Below are 14692 nucleotides of genomic sequence, written 5' to 3'. Positions count from 1 at the left end.
CTCCACTCCAGGAAAAATAGTTCATCAGTTTAAGCCAAAAAAAAAATCTGGAGGTGTTAGCCAAAACAAGACAGCAGATATGTAAAAATTACAGGAAAAAAAATCTTAAAATGGTTCAACTGATGTAAAAAAAAACCACAAATTTTCTCAACCTTGATCCCAAACTTTTAACAGCAAAGCAAAAGTTTGCAAACTAAATCTACTTTTAAACCATTTTTCCTATTTTTGCATAAAATCACAGGGTAGAAATAACTAACAGCAATTTGTTTAGCTGGCTTTGTTGAAATATTCCATACAGGATCAGAGCGAACCGGTGGCATCCAGTCGATGTAGGCTTCAGGTATAAAGTTGGTCTCATCAGACTCCACCTGGGCTTTCCTCTTCTCGAGGGTACCAGGAAATTTTCGTTGGCCGGGTTGTCCAGTCCTGCCAATGGAGGCAAGCTTCCTCACCTTCGTTGGAGGTTTCTGGAACCCTACAAACAAGGCAAACAGGTTCTCCTCTTCTTGGTTCAGCTCTTTTTCAACTTTCTGGAAGAACTCCACACAAAGCCACACAATCAAACTCACATCCAATTTTTGTTAAAACAGACAAAATCCCTATGGAAGTTATGTAAAAACAGACTCTGAAATAAGTAGCAAAATTACTACCACTATTTGTATGCTGTGTTGGTATCAAGGGGAGAGAAAATGTGACAAGTTAGCTTTGCTGGAAAAAAAAAAAATTGCAACCTTGCTGCAGATCCTTGTTACTCAAAACAAAACAAAACAAAAACTTTGTGGATTCAGGACAGAATGCATAAAAAAAATTTCAATATTATGTCAAAGAAACCTTAGTAAATGTCAGGTGTATTTCCAGGTCTATTCAGTCCTTTGTAGGAAAGTTTTTACTCTCAACAGTTCCATCAATAGGAATCTGTTGAGACCTTTTCTCCCTATATTTCCGGAAACAATTTCTATAGATGTGAAACAATTGAATTATACAATAGTACAAGGTGACAATTACCATTGACAATTTACATACATACCCGATACTACTGTTAACATTTATACATACCAAAGTTTTACCATTTTCCCAAGTGGCAATGCTTCCCTTCCAGTTTTACTTCATTAGGTAAAAGCCAAATAGAACAAATTCATGTAATGCTTTCCCAGGAGGAAAAGGAGAAACTTCGTGGAGTGTCTCAGGAGCTCTACTGAGGTTCCACAAAATTTCCTTGCATCAGTCAAATGACAGGCCACCAAATTTGTACTTGAATTTAGATTTCTGGGAAGCTTTGCCATAAATATCAGAAAATTAACAGAAACAACAATATTCAATCTCTATGAAGGCACCGGCTTAGTTCAGTAGCACAATGTTGACAATCAAACCATAACTTTTTGTTTTTCTCATAACTGGAGACTTTTTTTTTTTTTCAACATCTATGGGCACCATGTATACCACCCCAGGTCAAAGCCACCTTCCCTTTGGTGGTGATGGGATTTGGAGTTCCCAGTGTCTTTGGCTTTGACCTGGGGTGGGGGTGGAGTCCACAAAGCCTATATGGAATTTGCTTTGGGACATCCTTTTCCCCCTAACAGAATGAACGGAGAAGCAGAACGAAAGAGAGAAGAGAACGGAACAGCAAAGCAAAAGGTGCGGAGAAGCTGAGGCCATGACAGAATGCCAGAGAGCCCAGAGAGAGTGAGGACTTGCTGGGGGCTGGGAGGCCTGCTGGTCCCCTGGCACCTCTGCCTGCCATGTACCTAGTAAATCCCAATAAAAGTCTGCAAAAGCCACCAAGGACTCCAGGACTCCTCCTTCACCCGTCTGCTCAAATCATGGAGATGGTGCCCTGTGGCCATCCTGCCTCTATAGGCACTAAAACTGGCCAAGGACACTGCCCAAATAGTTTACCAGTCACCATGTGGAGGGTAAGGTAAAAAGTATCAGGCTTTTCTGCCCTCCCACTGTTATAGGACAGGGAGAGGGGCAGACCAAACCCTGCAAACCTGCCTATTCTAAGTGGGTTCTGCCATCCGCCACATCAACACAAAACATATGAGACTTTAATGGGAAGGAACTTTAATAAAACTAGGAAACAATACAGGTAAGGCAAAGAGTCTAGTTTCTAAGTGAAGCACAAAAAGTTACCCGTCCCCTCATGGGTAAAAGTCCATCCAAATGGGATTGGCCCAGAGCAAGGCCCCAAAGCCTGCCACAAGTCTAAAGCATCTTCCAGTGGGGACCCACAGAAAAGAGTCAAAAACAACCAGACAAGCCCGGAAGGAAAAGAGCAAAATCAACATCAAGATAAAAGCTGCCATTGTCACCTCCCCACGGGTCTCACCCACATCTGTGTCACCCCGTCCACGACCAAAAGACAAGCGCAGCTTCTTCACGTGTCTCTAGGCTCCATGTGCCTCCTCCAGGTCTCCTGGCTCCATCCTGCTTCCTTCCTCAGTCTCTTCTTCTGCTTCTCCTCTTCCTGCTCAGCTCCACCCTCCCTTGGGTGGGGCAGGGAACCTCCCCCTTTCCTGGGGACCACCCTGTTACACCACTATTAGGATAGATGAGGGAACCCTGTGGTCCCGAATGCATGCCTGATGGTGGACACCTGTAGTGGGTACACCTGGGCTGAGAGACTGAGTTTATAAGGGCGGCGTCACGGGGACGCCAGCAGAAGCCCTGAACGAACAGAACCCAAGAGAAGAGAAGCAGAGAGAACGCCAGAGAGAACCCAGATAGAGTGAGGATTTGCTGGGGGCTAGGAGGACTGCCAGCCTCCCGGCCCCCCAGCACCCCTGCCTGCCATATGCCTGGTAAATCTAAATAAAAGATCTGCAAAAACTGGGCCTCCCCGGTGGCGCAGCGGTTGAGCGCTGGGTTGCGAAGCTGCCTGCAGCCTCTGCAGCGCCGGTTCGATTCCCGGCTGCTCCCCGGCCACCAGAGGAGGGTCCCACATGGTGCGCAGACCTCTCCTGCCGCCCGCTGCTCCCCTCAGCAGTGTACTTCGTCAGTCTGCCTGCTCTGCTCCCTGCTCTGGCTCTGGTGAATTCTCTCACCCTCCCGCGCTTCTGACTGTACCCAGTGCATGTATAAACGAAACAAACGAACAAACAAATAAATTAATAAAACATGCCTCTATAAAAGAAAAAAAAAATTAAAAAAAAAAAAAAAAAGATCTGCAAAAACCACTGAGGACTCCAGGACTCCTCCTTTACCCTGTCTGCTGGATCAGAAAACCTGCTCAGTGCCCTGTCCTGCCACTACACCGTGTGAGTCCTTCACCCATGTGCACAATTGCAAGACTACTCAGGTCCAGAGAACAAGTGGGATTTTTCTAACAAACCAGGAAAAACAAAGCGTTACTGAGGCCAAAAATGGCTGTTTGCCTCACCCAAAGCAGTGTCCAGTGTTTTAAAGTCCTAAACACAAAAGCTCCTGATATGGCATCTTCCTGCCACTGAGGAACTGGAGCACATGGCAGCCCAAGTTTAGGCTGAGTTCCAATTCACAAAGGCAACAGAAGACAACAGGAGATGCCCCAGCACAGCATCAGACAAGCAACACTCAAAACAGCAGCTGCAGCAGCTGAACAACCTGACAAAAGGGCCACACTCACGCAGCTCAGTGAGGTGCCCGACTCTGGGACTTCATCTTCCTTGCCAGACTGTAACAGCAGCAAAGCTGGGAAGAGTTTCAATCATTAAGCTACTTGCAAAGCCTCTAAAATTTTTCTCTCCAAGGTTTGCTCCTGGAAGTCTCTCCACATCCTTCAGAGGCCCACAACAGCTTTCTGGAAGATCGGCATGGTGGGGGCAGAAATCATTGACCCCAGAATCCCTAGATCTGAAAATGCTGAAATCCTGAAAGCTGAATCCTGAACACTGAAACCAGAACACTGAATGCTGGGGCTGTGTAACGCCAGCAAGGCACAGATCAGGATGTCTATGATCCAGGCAGACAGGTAAAGGAGAGTCCAGGAGCCCTCAGTGGATTTTCAGGCTTTTATTGGTCTTTTACCAAGTACAGTGGCAGGCAGGGGAGCTGGGAGGCCAGGAGGCTGGCAGGCCTCCCAGGCCCCGGTGAGTCTTCACTCTTTCTACGCTCACTGGTGTTCTCTCGTGGTGTCCCGCTGTCTCTGCTGCTTCCACCACTGCTGCTCTTTCTCTTCTGCTCTCTTCTATTCTGCTGGCGTCCCCATGATGCTGCCCTTAAAAGCCAGTCTCTCAGGCCAGGTGTACCCACCTACATATGCCCACACCCTACTCCAGGTGCCCACCATCAGGCTTGCATTCAGGACAACCGCAGGGTTTCTGTCATTAATCCTAATGGTGGGAGGGCAGAAAAGCCTGATAATCACTTACCCTACAGGCTGCTTCTGCATTTCTTATCAGAGTCTCCACCCCCCACCCATACTTTGTTCTCATTTTTCCTGGGGCTATCCATCCTCACCAGCACCCCCCTCCAGGGGAAACACCTATAAGAGTATTTGGCTTCAGCCACCAGATACATTTATACATCCATGTGCATAGCAGCATTATTCATATAGTCAAAAGCTAAAATCAACCCAATGTCCATTGACAAATGAATGAAAAATAAAATGTGATATATAAATATAGATAATGGAGTGTTCACCTAAGATATATTAAGTGAAATAAACCTGTCACAGAAAGACAAATACTATATTTCCACTTATATGAGGCACCTAGATTAAATTCATTGAGACAGTAGAATGGAGGGTGTCAGAGACTGAGGAGAGGTGGAAATAGGGAGCTACTATTTAATGGTGCAGGGTAAGTGAATTGCTCAGGCTTTCTGGCTGCTGGACTCTGTGGCTATCACCTGCGGCCTTGGCAGGGGGGCACTTGGGAGCATGAGTGTGAGACACGCATGCCTGATGGTGGACACCTGGAGTTTGTTTGGTGTGGGCTTGCATAAGTGGGCACACCTGAGCCTGGAGGCTGAGGCTATAAGGGTGGTATCACTGAGAGATGAAATGGCTGTGGTGGAAAGGCTATTAGAGGAGGAGAACACAAGAGAATGCCAGAGAGCCCAAAGAAAAAGAGTAAAGATTTCCCAGGGGTTGGGGGCCTGTCAGACTCCTAGCCCCACACCTCCCTGCCTTGCTAGTCTGAGGGCTTGCCCAACAACAATTTGCATAGAAAGAGCATTAAAGCCTAAAAAATTCACTGAGGGCTTGTAGGGTAAATGGTTTTTCAGGCTTTCCTGCCCTTAGGATTGCCCTGCCTGATGGGGCACCTGCAGTTGTTACATTGTTGCAAACTGTCTTAATTACTTCTGTGGGCCATGGGAGGAGTATTGAGGTAGTGGCCAAGAGAAGCAGAAGCAGGAAAAAGGCAGGAGAGAGAAGGGGAGAAAGAAGTCAGAATAGCCCAGAGTGAAGACTTGCTGGGGGCTTGATCTCGGCCCCCCAGCGCCCCTGCCTGCGTGTACCTGGTTGCTGCTCTGTATGTAACAGCTCGATGAAAGCCACCGAGGGCTCCAGGACTTTTCCTTTACCTGTCTGCGGGATCACAAAACCTGCTCAGTGCCCATCCTATCCCTACAGGGCTCCAGGATATTTCTTTATCCCTCTGCCTGTATCCATAGTGAAACTTGCCTGTGCTTGTTGCCAAAATGGGTAACTAGTTTCTTCTTGGGGGGATGAAAAAGTTCTGATGTGATAGTGGTCATGGCTGCACAACTGATAAGCGTGTTCATTGGTAAATTTTATTATGTATATTTTCCCACAATTTTATTTTTTTATTTTTTATTTTTTCTAGGTTTTTATTATTTTTAATTTTCTTCCATTGCTGTTCATTTTTGTACAGTATTTGATTTCTCCCCTCAGGTGTAATCCCTATAAATATGCCACAGCCACATCACCTGTGAACCATTACCACTGTCCCTTGTGCTCTTCCCTCCCGTTTTGATCCCTTTTCCTCCTCTTCCTGTGCTTTAAGCCTCAGATCTATAGTTGCTTAGAAGTTTTGTCTTTATTTTTTTTCTGACCCTTTGTTGGGTTTCCCTATTGTAGAGGCAGGAAGGACACAGGGCAGGTTTTCTGATCCAGCAGACCGGGTAAAGGAGGAGTCCTGGAGTCCTCAGTGGTTTTTGCAGGTCTTTTATTTAGATTTACCAGGTACACAGCAGGAAGGGATACTGGGGGGCCAGGAGGCTGGCAGTCCTCCCAGCCCCCAGCAAATCCTCACTCTATCTGGGCTCTCTCTGGCATTCTCTCTGCTTTTCTCATGGCTCTGTTTCTCTCTTGGCTTCTCTGCTTCTGCTGCTTCTCCTCTCTCAGCTTCTGCTGGCGTCCCTATGATGCCACCCTTATAAACTCAGTCTCTTAGCCCAGGTGTACCCACTTCAGGTGCCCGCCATCAGGCATGCATTCGGGACCACAGGGTTCCCTCATCTATCCTAATGGTGGGAGGGCAGAAAAGCCTGATACTTTTACCTTACCCTACACCTATAGTCCTCCTGTAAGTGATATCATCTGATATTTTTCTTTTTCCTTCTGACATTTCACTCAGCATAATCCAGCTCCATCCATTGCTGCATATGGCATGAGTTTATCTTTTTTGATTGCTGAATAGTATTCCATTATGTATATATACCACATTTTCTTGATCCAATCATCTGTTTTGGGGCATTTAGGTTTTTCCATATCTTAGCTATTATAAATAGTGCTTTAATAAACATAGGGGTGCAGGTATCCTTTTGAATTAATGTTTTTGTGTCCTTTGTGTAGATTCCTTGGAATGGAATTGCTGGGTCATATGGTAGGTCCATTTTTAATAATTTGAGGAAATTCCACAGAGGTTTCCATAGTGGCTGGACCAGTTTGCACTCACACCAGCAGTGTAGGAGAGCTTCTTTTTCTCTACATCCTTGCCAGCATTTGTTATTGTCAGTTGTTTTTTTTAATTTGTTTTTTTGTCTGTTTTTTTTTTTACTGTGGGCCCTTCTCACTGCTGTGAAGTAGTATCTCATTATTTCCCACAATTTTAAAAAGGAATGAAAAATATACCAAAAATCACTGCATCACAAGTAACTGAAAGATCTTCTAAGTGACTTCATATTAAGCCAGCACCAGTAAAGATAGCTGTTTAAATAAATGTCAGAGGAGACCTTCTGCTGGGAAGGAGAAGGGGGAAGAATCAAAACATGGGTGGGAAGAGCACAAGGGACTATGGTGATGGTACATGGGTGAAATGGTGGTGGGAATTTCACAGGAACTACACCTGAGAGGAGAAAGCATACATTGTGCAAAAATGAAGAATGATGTAAAATATATATATATATGAAATTAAAAAATTCTCAAAGGAGACAATACTTTAAAAGAGTTCCTGCTTAGTATGGAATCTTAACAGCTCTAAAAGGTAGCACAAAATATTTATATAGATTCTGATTACAAGTGCTTGTATATATTTGTACCCTCTCATTTATGTGCATGTTACAAAATAAAAGTATAGTTTTGAGCAGAAGAATGTGTGTGTATATATAGATACATTTATTCCATTGTCATTATTTACAGAAGTGGAACATACATACATAAGGCCCAGCAATTTCCTTAAATTTATCATTTTTCAAAATTCCAGTCAGATCACTGGATCAAGAAGATGTGGAATATATACACAATGGAATATTATTCAGCAGTCAGAAAAGATAAACTCATATCATTTGCAGCAACATGGATGGAGCTAGAAGGAATTATGCTCAGTGAAATAAGCCAGAAGGAAAAAGAAAAAATATCAGATAATTTCACTTATAACAGGAATATAGGGGAACCAAATAAGACATCAGTGTGAAAAAATAGCAATACAAAACACAACAAAGCCAAAACAGACAATTCTAAATCAGAGACATCCTGTGGGGGAGGAGGAGGGAGAGGGATCATAGGGAGGGAGGGAGGAGCACAGGAGACTCTGGTGATGGAGCATGGGTGCCTTGGGGAAGGAAATTCTATGGGGACTCAATCTGAGGGGGTGGGGGGAAGCAAATATTGTTTAAAAATGATCAGTGATGTAAAAGAAAATAGCGTTAAAAATAATTGATTAATTAATTTTAAAAAAGGAAAAAAAAATTCTAGTCACATCAATTATAATCCCCCGAGCGATTATAGTTACACGCTGTGAAAGCAGCTCTGAGTGCTCACTCTCGACCATGGCCAGCTGTGACCAGGGTCCCCGTCTTCTTGCAGAGAGGAACATCAGTGTCCCAGTTCTATGGAATGAATGTTTGTGTTCTCCCAAATTCCATGTATTGAAACATTAGTCTCCAATAGGATGGTCTGGGAGGTGGGGCTTTGGGGTGATTCGGTCCTGTTGATGGAGCCCACACAATGGGATTAGCACCCTTATCAGGAGATAAAGAAATCTGCATTCATTCTCACAGCCAAGTGAGTACACAGTGAGAAGGAAGCTGAATGTGAACCATGAGGAGAGCCCTCACCAACAACCTGATCTCGGACTTCTGAGCCTTAAGAACTTTGAGAACTAAATTATTTAAACGAGAGCCACCCTGTGGTATTATCACAGCAGTCTGAAGTAAGAAAGACATCACAGAACCAATGGCTTCCTCTGCCAGGAGGAGACATTGCATGACCCCCTCCACCCCGCCAAGGATCCCAGGCTCTGGATGACTAGTAAATATGACTCTCAGGGGTGGGAGCCGCCCCTCCCTTACTCGCCGCCCGCGCCCTGCAGCCACCCCGCGGAAATGCTTCGATTACCCTCAGTCCTTCGCCAGATTAGGCCGGTGTCCAGGGCCCTGGCTTATGCCGAAGCCTCTCACTCGGGCTTATGCCGAAGATGTAAAATTTGGTGCAGATGCCTGAGCCTTAATGCTTCAAGGTGTAGACCTTTTAGCTGATGCTGTGACGGTTACTATGGGGCCAAAGGGAAGAACAGTGATTATTGAACAAAGTTGGGGAAGTCCCAAAGCAACAAAAGATGGTGTGACTGTTGCACAGTCCATTGACTTAAAAGATAAATATAAAAATATTGGCGCCAAACTTGTTCAAGATGTTGCCAATAACACAAATGAAGAGCCGGGGATGGTACTACTACTGCCACTGTACTGGCCCGCTCTGTTGCCAAGGAAGACTTCGAGAAAATTAGTAAAGGTGCTAATCCAATGGAAATAAGGAGAGGTGTGATGCTGGCTGTTGATGCTGTAATTGCTGAACTTAAGAAGCAGTCAAAACCAGTGACAACCCCTGAAGAAATTGCTCAGGTTGCTACAATTTCTGCAAATGGAGACAAAGAAATAGGAAACATCATATCTGATGCAATGAAAAAGGTTGGAAGAAAGGGGGTCATCATAGTAAAGGAAGGAAAAACACTGAATGATGAATTAGAAATTATTGAAGGTATGAAGTTTGATAGAGGTTATATTTCTCCATACTTTATTAATACATCAAAATGTCAGAAATGTGAATTCCAAGATGCCTATGTTCTATTGAGTGAAAAGAAAATTTCTAGCGTCCAGTCCATTGTACCTGCTCTTGAAATTGCCAATGCTCACCATAAGCCTTTCGTCATAATTGCAGTAGATGTTGATGGAGAAGCTCTGAGTACACTTGTTTTGAATAGGCTAAAAGTTGGTCTTCAAGTTGTAGCAGTCAAAGCTCCAGGTTTCGGTAACAGTAGAAAGAATCAGCTGAAAGATATGGCTATTGCTACTGGTGGTGCAGTATTTGGAGAAGAGGGATTAACTTTAAATCTTGAAGATGTTCAACCTCATGACTTAGGAAAAGTTGGAGAGGTCATTGTGACCAAAGATGATGCCATGCTTTTAAAAGGAAAAGGTGACAAGGCTTAAATTGAAAAACGTATTCAAGAAATCATTGAGGGCCTCCCCGGTGGCGCAGCGGTTGAGCGCTGGGTTGCGAAGCTGCCCGCAGCCTCTGCAGCGCCGGTTCCATCCCCGGCCACCGGGTGAGGGTCCCACTTGGCGCGCAGACCTCTCCTGCCGCCCGCTGCTCCCCTCAGCAGTGTGCTTCGGTCCTTCTGCCTGCTCTGCTCCCCGCTCTGGCTCTGGTGAATCCTCTCACCCTCCTGCGCTTCTGACTGTACCCAGTGCTTGTATAAATAAATAAATAAATAAATAAATAAATAAATAAATAAATCTTTTAAAAAAAAAAGAAATCATTGAGCAGTTAGATATCACAACTAGTGAATATGAAAAAGAAAAACTAAATGAACATCTGGCAAAACTCTCAGATGGAGTAGCTGTGCTGAAGGTTGGTGGGACAAATGATGTTGAAGTGAATGAAAAGGAAGACAGTAACTGATGCCCTCAATGCTTCATGAGCTGCTGTTGAAGAAGGCATTATTCTGGGAGGAGGTTGTGCTCTGCTTTGGTGCATTCCAGCCTTGGACTCATTAACTCCAGCTAATGAAGATCAGAAAATTGGTATAGAGATTATTAAAAGAACACACAAAATTCCTGCAATGACTATTGCTAAGAATGCAGGTGTTGAAGGATCATTAACAGTTGAGAAAATTTTGCAGAGTTCCTCAGAAGTTGGTTATGATGCTATGGTGGGAGATTTTTTGAATATGGTGGAAAAAGGAATCATTGATCCAACCAAGTTCATAAGAACAGCCTTATTGGATGCTGCTGGAGTAGCCTCTCTGTTAACTACAGCAGAAGTTGTAGTTACAGAAATTCCTAAAGAAGAGAAGGACCCTGCAATGGGTAGAATGGGTGGAATGAGAGGTGTTATGGGAGGTGGCATGTTCTAACTCCTAGAATAGTGATTTACCATTATTGATGAACTGTGAGAGGAAGCTCAAAGCAGGGTTCCTCATGTATAACTTCAAAGAAGTCAGTTGAAGGAAATGACTGAAGAAAAGGCTGGCTGATGTTTAAGAAAATCACTATAATCATCAGTTACTGGTTTCAGTTGACAACATATAATGGTTTACTGCTGTCATTGTCCATGCCTGCAGATAATTTATTTTGTATTTTTGAATAAAAAAACATTTGTACATTCCTGATGACTGAGTGCAAGAGCCATGTACTAATGTACTGCTTTAAACTTAAATCAGCGTGGCATTTTTACTACTATTCTGTTACAATCAGGATTTTAGTGCTTGCCATCACCAGATGAGAAGTTAAGAAGCAGCCTTTCTGCAGAGAGAAAAACAATTGTGTACAAAGTAGAGAAATATCCAATTTTGTGACAACCTTTGTGTAATAAAAATTTGTTTAAAGTTAAAAATAAATAAATAAATAGATAGATAGATAGGTAGATAGATAGATAGATAGATAGATAGATAGATAGATAGATAGATAGATAGATGGATAGATAGATAGATAGATATGACTCTCATCCTGTCCATGGGGAAACACATAGACCTCAATCTTGTCCTACAAAAAAAAAAAAAAGAGTAAAAGAATAAAAGAGGCAAAAAGTCCCTTCACTGAAAAATAAACCCAGTCCAGAAAATCCTCCAGGGCCCCATATCCCGGAGGATGAGAAGAGGATTAGAGAGGCAAAGACTTTTGTTTTTTATTTTCCTGATGGCCCTTGGTCTAAGTATATTCACCCTTTCTTCATCTTCCCTTTTATTTGCCAGCAGACTTTAAGTACACATTAAAATTAAATGTGTATTGGCTCTTAAGAATGGGGAAATATCTGGACAAGATAATGTTGGTGATACTATTGATTATAAGTCAAAAGACTATAATTTCCTATTTTTTTTTTTTTACTAAATGAAATGTACATGCAGAAAAGCACACCACACAATTACAGCTTACAGAATAATCATGAAGAAACTCCCTCTGTAACTGGCACCCTGGCTAAGTAACTGTGTACCAGAGCCCCAAGAGTCACCCCCATAATGGGATTCATCCCAGACCAAACTCTTCTTCCCCTTATTTGGGCATATGTGAGGTTGGTTTCCTTTCTTTCTTTGTGGTTTTATCACCTTCACATATATCCATTAATAATATACTTTGACTTTGGTTGTGAAAGTTATAAAACTACAATCATGCTATAGGATTTTTTGTGCACACTAACACCTTTAGTGCATGTCTTGCTAGCTTCACCTACTGTTAGGTCTGTAAGATTTGTCCATGCTGCAGTCATATGGTTTGCTCATTTCCATAATCATATAAGATTTTGTTGTACAAATTTATTAATGAACTTTTTGGGTCTTAAGTATAGGTATGTTCAAAATGAATTTAAAAAAGCCTAACTATTTTACAGAATAGCTGTGCAAATCTAGCCTGTCCCCTACATGACAGTCCTGTGACTTCACATTCTCTTCAACACTTGGTATCATCAGTTGATCTACATTTTCTCATCCAATGAGTGTATCATAGAATTTCATTGTGATTGATTTGAATTTTATTTTCCTTATTACCAATGAGTTTGACTATTTTTTATCACTATTAACTATTTACATATAATTTTCTATAAAATATCTTTTCAAGCCTTTTGCCCATCTTTCTTTTGGAATTTTTTTTATATAGCTATTTAATATTTTATTGTGTAATTTTTATTGTGTAATTTAATATTTTATTGTGTAACACTGCATTATAACATGTAAGTTTTAGCTGTGCATAATTATCAATCAACATCTGTATATTCTAAAATTCCTATTCTATCCTTCATACAATTGATCCCTTTTACCTGATTTATCCAATCTCTCCCTTCTCTTCTGGAACCACTAACTTGGTCTTTGAGTCTAAAAGTTTATTTTTGTTTAATTTAGTGCATTTTTGTTTGGTTTTTCTATATACCACAAATGAGAGAAATCCTAGTTTGTCTTTTTCTAACTAAGCATGACATGAGCTCTTAATCAGATACCATATATCTCAAATATTTTCTCCTACTAAATGGTTTTTCATTAAACTCTATTTAATGATGAGTTTTGCTGAAAATTTAGCACATTTATTGTATTCAATTTTATCAGTATTTTTCCTTATGATTGGTAGATTTTCTGTCTTTTTACTAAATACTTCCCTATGGTCTCAGTTATAAAGATTCTATCCAAAAATTATTTTCTGAATGTTTTGCTTGCTTTTTATACTTAGTTCATTAATCCACTCATAATCAATTTTTGTGTATCTATGAGGTAGGGGTCCACCAGCATATCCAACATAATTTATCAAAATGTCTATTCTCTCTCTACTGCTTTATAATACCAAATCTGTCATTTATTGTGTCAATAAAGTGTCTTGGCCTCTTTCTGGGCTCTCTTTTCTGAAATAGACATCTCTCTCATTACTTACCATTCCTTTGTAGTGTCCTATATCTGGTAAGGGCAGCTATCCCATCTCTCTGCTTTGGCAAGTGTGTCATAACTATTCTTGATCATTTGCATTTTCATATAAATCTTAGAATCAACCTGTATTATACACACTGTATATCAATATTGAGTCTTTAATCCATAACTATTGTACATCTCTCTATATTATTTTAAGTAGCATTGTATGGTTTTCTGCATAGAAGTTCTGAACAACTTTTCTAGATCTATTCCTAGGTTCTTCATACAGTTTGATGTTTCAATAAATGACACTCTTTTTCACTTTTCTAACTTTTTCATCTGGTAAAAAGAAAAACAACTGATTTCTTAAAGTTTATTTCTTATACCAAGAACCTTCAAAAACATTTTTTTAATTAATTAATTTATTTATTTATACAAGAACCAGGGTACAGGCCAGATTCACAGGAGGGTGAGAGGATTCACCAGAGAGAGATCAGGGAACAGAACAGGCAGACTGACGAAATACACTGCTGAGGGGAGCAGTGGGTGCAACAGGAGAGGTCTGCTGCGCCATGTGGGACCCTTGCCGGTCTGCTGGGATCAAACCGTCACTGCAGAGGCTGCGGACAGCTTCACAGCGCAGCGCTCAACCACCTGCGCCACCAGGGAAGGCCCTCAAAAACATTTTATTCTAATATTTTCTTGTTACATAAAATTTACTTTCATAAAAATTCATGATATCAATAAAGTTGTCTGAATGGCTTTGCAATTTGTTGTTAATATTGATAGGTTATGCTAGTCATAAATAATAAATGATATGATGATCTAATTACATGACTACTATTTTCATAAAAATGTCAGGCTACACAAACTTATAACATACCACACAATTTAATTTTTCATTATAAGAATGTGGCCTGCTGATCAGTTTTTCATAATTGTATAGCATTTAAATATTTCCTCTGGAAACCACAGCTCATTCTGAGGATTGAGAAAACAAGCATTGAGAAAACAAGCATTGAGAAAACAAGCATTGAGAAAACAAGCCTTTGATGTGTCAGGCCTATAATAGGGCTCCTTTCATTTAATCTTTGCTACAATAATCTGAGCAAGCAATTACTGTATTTAATTATCAAGACATTGAGGCTCAATGTTGGTAGATAACTTGCCTGAGATCCCATAACTAGTTAGGATTTCAGTCTTAACAGTTCCAATCCCTTTTAGAAGACAGGATTTCTTGCCAGCTCCTCAGGGGAATAAGGTCAAATACAATACCCAGCTCCATTGCTCAGCCTTCTGCATACACAACTGCAACACTGGTCATTTTGCATGAAACCTTTAAAAGCAAGCTAACTTCAATAATATTTTAATGTTTTATACAGACACATATATATGAACTATGTAGAGCTACCATCAGCTTTATATACACAAATTATATACTTATATATTATATATACATATTTATATATATGTACAATATA

General features: G+C 41.4%; 1 pseudogene across 1 annotated transcript; it reads left to right on the top strand.

Annotated features, from left to right (window-relative positions):
* The first annotated feature begins 8709 nt into the window (after positions 1-8709).
* Positions 8710-10739, top strand: LOC311168192 (60 kDa heat shock protein, mitochondrial-like; annotated as a pseudogene). The gene is made up of 2 exons: positions 8710-9853; positions 10155-10739. The product of its transcript is annotated as a 60 kDa heat shock protein, mitochondrial-like (transcript).
* Positions 10740-14692: the final 3953 nt, after the last annotated feature.

The sequence above is a fragment of the Talpa europaea genome (genome assembly GCF_964194135.1).
Source record: "Talpa europaea genome assembly, chromosome: 3".
In the NCBI taxonomy this organism is placed as follows: domain Eukaryota; kingdom Metazoa; phylum Chordata; class Mammalia; order Eulipotyphla; family Talpidae; genus Talpa; species Talpa europaea.
The sequence above is the reverse complement of the archived record's forward strand: the minus strand, read 5'-3'. Positions and strand labels throughout refer to the sequence as shown.